We start from the raw sequence: 7580 nt of genomic DNA, 5'->3' as shown, positions 1-7580 counted from the left end.
TACCTAACTGGAGACCAGGGTGTTTTCTGGATGCTGTCCATAGAGGTTGCACAGTCTGAGCTGTCACAGGAACTCCATTGATAACCACTATACCAAGTCTGAAGCACTTGCCCGTGTGTTATTTAGAGCTCGGTTTTACAAGTAGTGCACTGCCCCCGGCATTGTTTTAGAGGATGGCTACTGTGACTCTGAATAGTAGCACTAGGACTTGTTCTTTACCTTGTGATTACTGTTGCGTCTGTGTTTCCACTGATTTTTAGTTGCTCACCGATGCTCCTGTATCCTTTCTCATCTTTCGGAAGTCTTACAATCAGGATTTTTCGGTTCTTCTGGCAACTCTTTCTGCACATGGAGCCATGTTCCAGACGTGAAGATAGACACAGCCCATAGGTTAAAAGCTGAGAAAGTTCTGATGGTTTGCTTCAACAATCACAGATTTTCTAACTTGTGTGTCAGCAATCACCAGTGTATTCAATTTGAATCATTTGAATGATATTGCAGAGGTGTCTAATCAGTTCTGTTGTATAGTGTAAATACAAACCTTACATGTTATCTTTACTACACAGATAAACAACTAACCTGGCTCTGTCCAAAGGTAACACATTTTCCTACTTTTAAACTTGGTATGTTTAGCTAGCAGCAGCAGGTTGCAGGTGATAACTTTACGTCTCTTGGATAGACATAAGAGGGGTGTTGATCTTCTCGTCTAACTTGATGCAAGAAGTGAATAAGCGTAAACTTATGAACAAGAAAAATTGCTGTTTCAAGTGAATATGTGCCATGAATTGTGCAACACTATTCACTTCCACAACTTATCATACAACAGTGTCTTAACTGTGTATTGCTCCTAAACATTACATATGTATGTTACCATATTTGAATGTACAAATACACATTAAATAGTATGCATAGTATAAATAAATAAACACCGAACTGATTTTTTCTGTGTGTATATCCTCACTCCATCTGTTAGTGCTGCACAGCTACAAAGGTAGATTATGATACATCACACCAAAATAGAACGGTTTGCTGAGGTGTTAATATGCAGGGTTATGCCAACTCACTCTTTAAACATCCATGCAGTCTTAATTTGTCGTTCTAATGTATCTGGGAGACATGCAACAAGTCAGACTGCCCAGATGAGGCTTTGTTTTCAGGCCAAATAAAAATGTGGCAGTCTCCATGCCTGTGCCAGTGACACTAATGTTGGTCTGAAGATCCTGCCATGAACTCGTCTTTCAACTCTTCTTTTGCTTGGGTTTTTCTTTCTGTCACTTTCTATTTTTTTTCTCTCACCCCTCATCCCCTCTGATGTAAGCCAAGCCCTGCATCCTCTTTTCCCTTTTTATTCCTGCAGCAGCACACACACACACACACACCACACACACATGCACACACACACACAGACACACACACACCACACACACACACACAGACAAGGGGACCAGCCACAGTGACATCACACACTCGCTCCAAACCACTCTGCTCTCCACTCCGCTTTGCTTCACTTCATTTCACTCCAAAAGCCAGCATGTCAACAAAGGCTAGTGGAGGGGACTGCGCCAAAATAATAATGCACACGGGAACCCTGGGCCCACAGCAGGAGATTTTATTTGTTACATGAGCACTTAGCATTCATTATTTAATCGGATACGAGACTCCTGATTACATCAAGAGTTAAAATCAAATAACTCTGCTTGTCTCAGTTGCTATTCACAGTCTCTAATGCATTTTCTGGTACATCCAAGTAAGAGATTGCCGGAGTCCAGACCTTTGAGTCTGTCCAATCCACTGTAACGAGTTGACAATGCTGTCTGATATCAGACAGGGAAGGAGATATTTTGAGGTGCGTATATCGGATAGAGAAAGCCTTTAGGAGCACACAGTTGTAGCCACTGTGGTTACTCCTTTGGCAGTCAGTCAGATGCTCATCTAGTCATAATGGAGAGAGAAGTAGTTCTGGAAATGGAAAGGGCTTCAGTCCCCAGATTCAGCCTTTAAGCTGCTTTAGAGGATTGATGGGTATTTTTTCTCTCCCTCTCTCTAAAAGAGACAGCTGATATTGGCTGTGAACCAGAACAGGAGAGGGCAGAAGCCTTGAACTTTCACTGCGCAGATGCAGACGTGGGGCAGAAAATGGCCAAGCTACTTTGTCTTGGCTTCATAATCCACTCTTGGGAGACACGTGACAGCTGAGACTGCTGCCAGGAAGGTCCTGCTGCTCCCTGCTGGGGACGTCCTGCTACAAGTGGGTATCCGACCCCAGCTGACCGCAAAAGACTGTGTTCAGGTCAAGCTAAATGTTTCACTGAGTATTTCTTCAACTGGTCACAAACACAAATATATAGAGAGAGTTTATGGAGGGGCTGTAGGGTGGAAAGGTGGTTAGTACCGTTGCCTCGCAGCAAGAAGGTCGCCGGTTTGCATCCCGGTGAGGACATTTGGGATCTTTCTGTGTGGAGTTTGCATGTTCTCCCTTTGCATGGGTTCTCCGGCTTCCTCCCACACAGTCCAAAACATGCTGAGGATTAAGCGGTGTATAAATAATGGATGGATGGATTTGGAGAAGTATCCATCCAACCTTAAGTGTGACAAAAATGATCACTTATTTGATGCAAAATGTTAAGGTTTACACAGTTTCAGGAGTTTAGCCATTGGAGTTCATACCTTACAGAAAGGAATGACAGCTGATGGTTAATTGAAATTGCAAGCATAATACGACCTGTGACCTTAAATTGTGCGACACAAATTTGAAAGAAATATAAAGTACATTCAAAAACACTGGTATGCTCCCTCCATGCAATTCAGCTGAGATGAGTAATTCACAAAAGGCAACTATTTATTAATTCAAGGGTACAAACCTATGGTATCATATTACTATATTGTATTTATATTTATCTCTTTTGTAAGAAGTACAACTGTTGGCTTCAAACTGTAAAACATACATCCATGCTCACATATGTACATTAGAATAGAATAGAATATCCTGCATTAATTCATTTTCATTTTTCATCCTGTGTATATATTGTACACATTATTATTGTTATTGTTACTATTATTATTATTATGTATATGTTTGGTGCTGCTGTGTTCTTCTGTTCTTTTTTTCAATTTTGCCGCTGTAACAATGTAAATTCCCCTGGCATGGGGAGAAATAAAGGATTATTATCTTACTATTATTATCTTATTCGTCCCACAAAGGGAAAATATAGGCAAGATACAACCGTACATTGCATTTGACGTCATACATACATACATGCACGCATGCTCAGAAACATTTCAGAGCTGCTATTTAACACACTGTAGATGACCTTCTTTTTCTTTTTTCTTTTTTTTTTAAATCAAGTGTACCAACGATTGTTCTTCACTCTATTTAACCAACAGCACCCACGCGTGGATGATTGATATTGTCGCAGTTGTGTGGATGCAGTTTTGTCACTAACCATGTGGCGGCACTGTTCTACCAAATATTATTCGCCGGATTTTCACGAAAGGTGACGGACACACCCGAGGCGAACCCCGGAAGCTGTGTCGTTACTGGTCACTGTCAGCCCGTTGTTAAAGCGATGTTGCTGCGGATACGGCTGCTATGGGGCTAGAGTTAAACACGAACGAGCTGTCAAAATGTATCGAGAGGGAGTTTCCAGCAAACGAAATTTGGAATATTAAGGTATGTAATTTAGCTGTCACGCACAAAGGCTCAGTTTTCGTACTCGTCGCTCGCCATACAGTGCTAGCATGCTAGTTGTGTTAGCTGCGTTCCGAGGCTAGTTAGCAAGCGAGATTTACCAGCCAGTCCGGTCGCATGTGAAGTGTCAAGCTAGCGAGTTGCTGTGCCCGGTGTGTGCGTGCGTGTGTGTGTGTGTGTGTGTGCGCTGAAGGGTTCAGTTTCAGTCACGACCTTTACAGTTATCATTGCAGCAGAGGGGATCGACCCAGATCTGTGCTTATAGCTTGTTGATGGTCAATGATCGCTTTAGTAGTGTGACCAGGTACACTGATGGCGGATGATAAATGAGAAGGTGGTGAATTGTAGGCTTACACGATGTGAAGAAGGACTCCAATCTCAGTCACAGCTCGCTAACTGTTGATGTGATTCAATTCAGTGTAATGATCTGACACATACCGACATGCTTATTTTCTGCAGGCAAGTGTCTGAGTGTGTTTTCTCGAGTAGAAATGAAGGTTGAATTAATGAATGGATGGGAATCGGCCAAAATGCTTAGTTTTTCAGAACAACCCGGAGGTGGTCGATAGTGTTTGTTTCTTAGTAATGTCGGCATTGTCACTGTAGTTTTGTGGTTTTTGACAAAGACTTGGTCTACATCGAGTAGACAGAACTGATTTACCACCTCAATGTCAGGTTAACGAGAAAGATCAATTATACTATTGATTGTTAGGGAACAAGAAATGCTTGCAGTGTCACCACATTGCTATGAGTAACAAGAATGATGGGTGTGTTTCCTGGAAGTAGAAACGGAACGCTTACAAAATCCTACATGGCACATAGTCCTATTCATTGAGAGAGGAAGCAAGTATTATATAAACTGTGGTGATGTGTGGTAACCGTAGCTGGTTTATTTGGTACACCTCAACTAATGATACACAATCTACCACAACAGCTCTCACAATACATCCAGATCTTGAGAACGATGCAATGTTCAGATTTGCAAAACCATTTTAAAGGTGTGATGCTTTTGAGGCTGTGGTTTGTGATGCTTTTAAACTGAGAAGCATTTCTAATCTTAGTTCTATATGATTTATTGATGGAAATGGTATCAGCAATCAGTACACTTTCATGAAAACACAATCTGCAGCGCTTTAGGCTGAATTATTTTTAAATTAATTGTACTAAATGAACTGCTAAGTGTGTATTGTTAATGTCATATTGTTGCATCTGTGTCCCCTTTAGGTGTCAGCGTACATGCCCGTCTACATGTGTAGTTCATCCTGAATGCTGGTCCAGGAGATACACACCGCAGCATGCTGTTGTGAAGTTGAAGCGTATTAGGTAGGTTTCACCTCAACGTGAATGCCTTTTTCTTTTCACAGCGTTTTCACAGCAGAGTATGTAACAAGGGCAAACAGAGAAAGCGGCTAGCCCTGTGTCATCTGTTTATCTCTTATGCAAAAGCTGGAAGAGTTGCATTCCTCGTTTGGCTCTGGCTAGTGAAAAGGCCTCTCGGGAGACTCTGAGTAGCAGACAGTCTGTTAACAGACAGCATGTACTCGATAATTCATTTCCCTGTATTCTCATTGTTTAAAGAAAAAACCTGAAACACTGAATGCTGATGGTTGATTTATACACGCACTCGTTATGATAGGAGGCAAAGGGAGTTGGGGCATCTTTTGGCTCTTTTTCGTTTTTAGGAAGCGTGACATCAGGTTGGCCATTAAGCTATTTGGTGAATTTGGCAACAAAACCTAAAATCACTTAGTAAATTGACACCCAGTTCTTGTGCATTTTTTGGTCCCGTTGTTTCATCTAATTTTCTTAGTGACTTCGTTTATGATGACTTTGCAACAAAGCGATCTGAACGCAGCGAGGTGACTGCTGGTTGTGTGTTTGTGTGTGTGTTAGGGAGCAGAGATAAGGTACGATAAGGAGAAGGGGGAGAGAAAGGCATTGGTGGCTTTTGTGCTTTGCCCTCTGACTGGGAAGGGCAGACAGCTGGACAAGCAGCTGGTGTGGCTTTAATGGACCTCCCCATTATTGACCACAGAAAAATCAATACTCCTTAAACTGGCAAGAGCATTTTGTGCCCTCTTAAGGACAATGTTGATTTTTTTTTATTTTCTTTGTTTAACATATAAACAGCATGGTATTATCTGTGGGTGTTGTGTGGTAAGTAATAGTGCTAATGTAATTAAATGCACTTATTAAAAATCAAACAGATTAAACAGAGTCAGCAGGTACTCCTAAAAGCTTCTCCAAATAGCATCGCAGACTTGTGTTGAATTGTCGGATTGCTTTTTCCTTCGGAGCACGATGAGATTTTTTGACATTTTTATTTAACTGTCAAATTTCTTAGTCACAGCATGGGCATAATAAGGGAGGGCAGTTTTGTACTTGAACATAAGTTGTGCAAAAACGCCTGCTGACATTGCTCACATTTTCCAGCATTTCCCTTCACCTTCTGGTCTGCTGTCCTGATAACATCTGCTTTGTGAATATCAAACTGAAGTATAACTTCATCCTGGCAAATGTGAAGACTGCCTGTGCCATTGTGTGTGTGTGTGTGTGTGTGTGTGCTTGTGTGTGTGTGTCATTTTTCTTCACTCAGCTTCCCTCGACTGTTACTAATTGCACAGTTTTTTTTAATCAATATTTATTATCTGGCTAAATCTGAGCATGTTTTCATTTTTTTTCTGTCATTGCGGTGTGATTAATTACAGCAAAGCAGCTATATGAGCTGGTTCAATCAGTCATCATCAGTTCTTGAGCTGACTCTTTTCAACCTGAAATTGGTTGTCAGTTTTTCACAGGGTGATGTTCTAAACAGTGGCCTCAGTTATTCTGATGTGTGAAATAGGACTGTCAGCAGAGACAGTGCTTTGCTCCAGCCTTTTGTCCAGCCGTCATCCTTTTACTGAAAAATTTATTTAAGAAGTCTTTTTTTTTCAAGGCAGGGCGTCAGTCAGTGACACACGCTGTCATATCATAATTGAAACTATGGCGACTGTTTACTCTTTTCATTCAGTGGTTCAGACTCTGAGAAATGGCTTCCTGTGTTGCCAGTGTTTGGATGTTGTCAATAGTGTATTTATGAACAAACAAACAAATCTTTTTTAAAAAATGTCCGACTTTCTAACACCAATAGCAATTCATTAATTATCGCTCTAATCCCGGTTAGCTGGAGATACCTCCTTGTCTTGTATTTATGTGGACTTAGATGGACATCTTCTAAGTTCTACATTTTGTGGAACTGCGATATGTCTTGTATGTTATATAGCGGTATGTATTAGTGAGCTAAAGAGGCAACATAAGTGAAAACACCTGTTTAGGTGGACCAAAGGTGTCCACAGGCCCCCGAAATTTTGGCTAAGGCCAAAGAAAAATCCCCAGCACCAACATGATAAGAACTGAGAATTAAAAAAGAGAAAATCTAACCAGTTTTGGTAATTAGAGTTTCAATTACTCAAGCAGAATAGACATTTTTAATTATCAAATGGTCAGAAATACCAGGAAAATGCATATGTTTCTATCGAATACGGCAACACGGACTCATTGCCTTTACTGTACCTACACTGATCATGATTGCTGTTGTGTGTAGTCACCCCTGCAAAGGCCCATTCGTAGTCAGGAGTAACCCTGTGGCTTCGGGTTGTCGTGTACGCTTTGGAGGAAAAACATAATATAAATGTCATGGACAAAAGGCAGCCCAGAGAAAATCAGTTAGATCTCTGCTCTGCTTTCACACCAGTGCAGCGCTTACAATTTTTATATGAAACACAATTGTAAAAAAGCACAGTGATCACAAAACATCTACCAAGGCTTATCATGTTTTTCCCAGTCGTCATCCCCACCCACACTGTGAACTTTAGAAAGTCGTCACTCCAACACATCAACCAGTCTGTCT

The 7580-nt window shown here is 41.1% G+C and overlaps 1 protein-coding gene across 1 annotated transcript in view; it reads left to right on the top strand.

Annotated features, from left to right (window-relative positions):
• The first annotated feature begins 3622 nt into the window (after window positions 1-3622).
• Window positions 3623-7580, top strand: part of zdhhc7 (zDHHC palmitoyltransferase 7) — a 14081-nt gene continuing 10123 nt past the window's right edge. The window contains exons 1-2 of the mRNA XM_008288891.1: window positions 3623-3670; window positions 4913-5011. The gene's annotated coding sequence lies outside the window, so the exon portion shown is untranslated. The remainder of the gene's footprint in view (window positions 3671-4912; window positions 5012-7580) is intronic.

Source organism: Stegastes partitus, unplaced genomic scaffold, assembly GCF_000690725.1.
Source record: "Stegastes partitus isolate 25-593 unplaced genomic scaffold, Stegastes_partitus-1.0.2 Scaffold579, whole genome shotgun sequence".
NCBI lineage: Eukaryota > Metazoa > Chordata > Actinopteri > Pomacentridae > Stegastes > Stegastes partitus.
The sequence above is the reverse complement of the archived record's forward strand: the minus strand, read 5'-3'. Positions and strand labels throughout refer to the sequence as shown.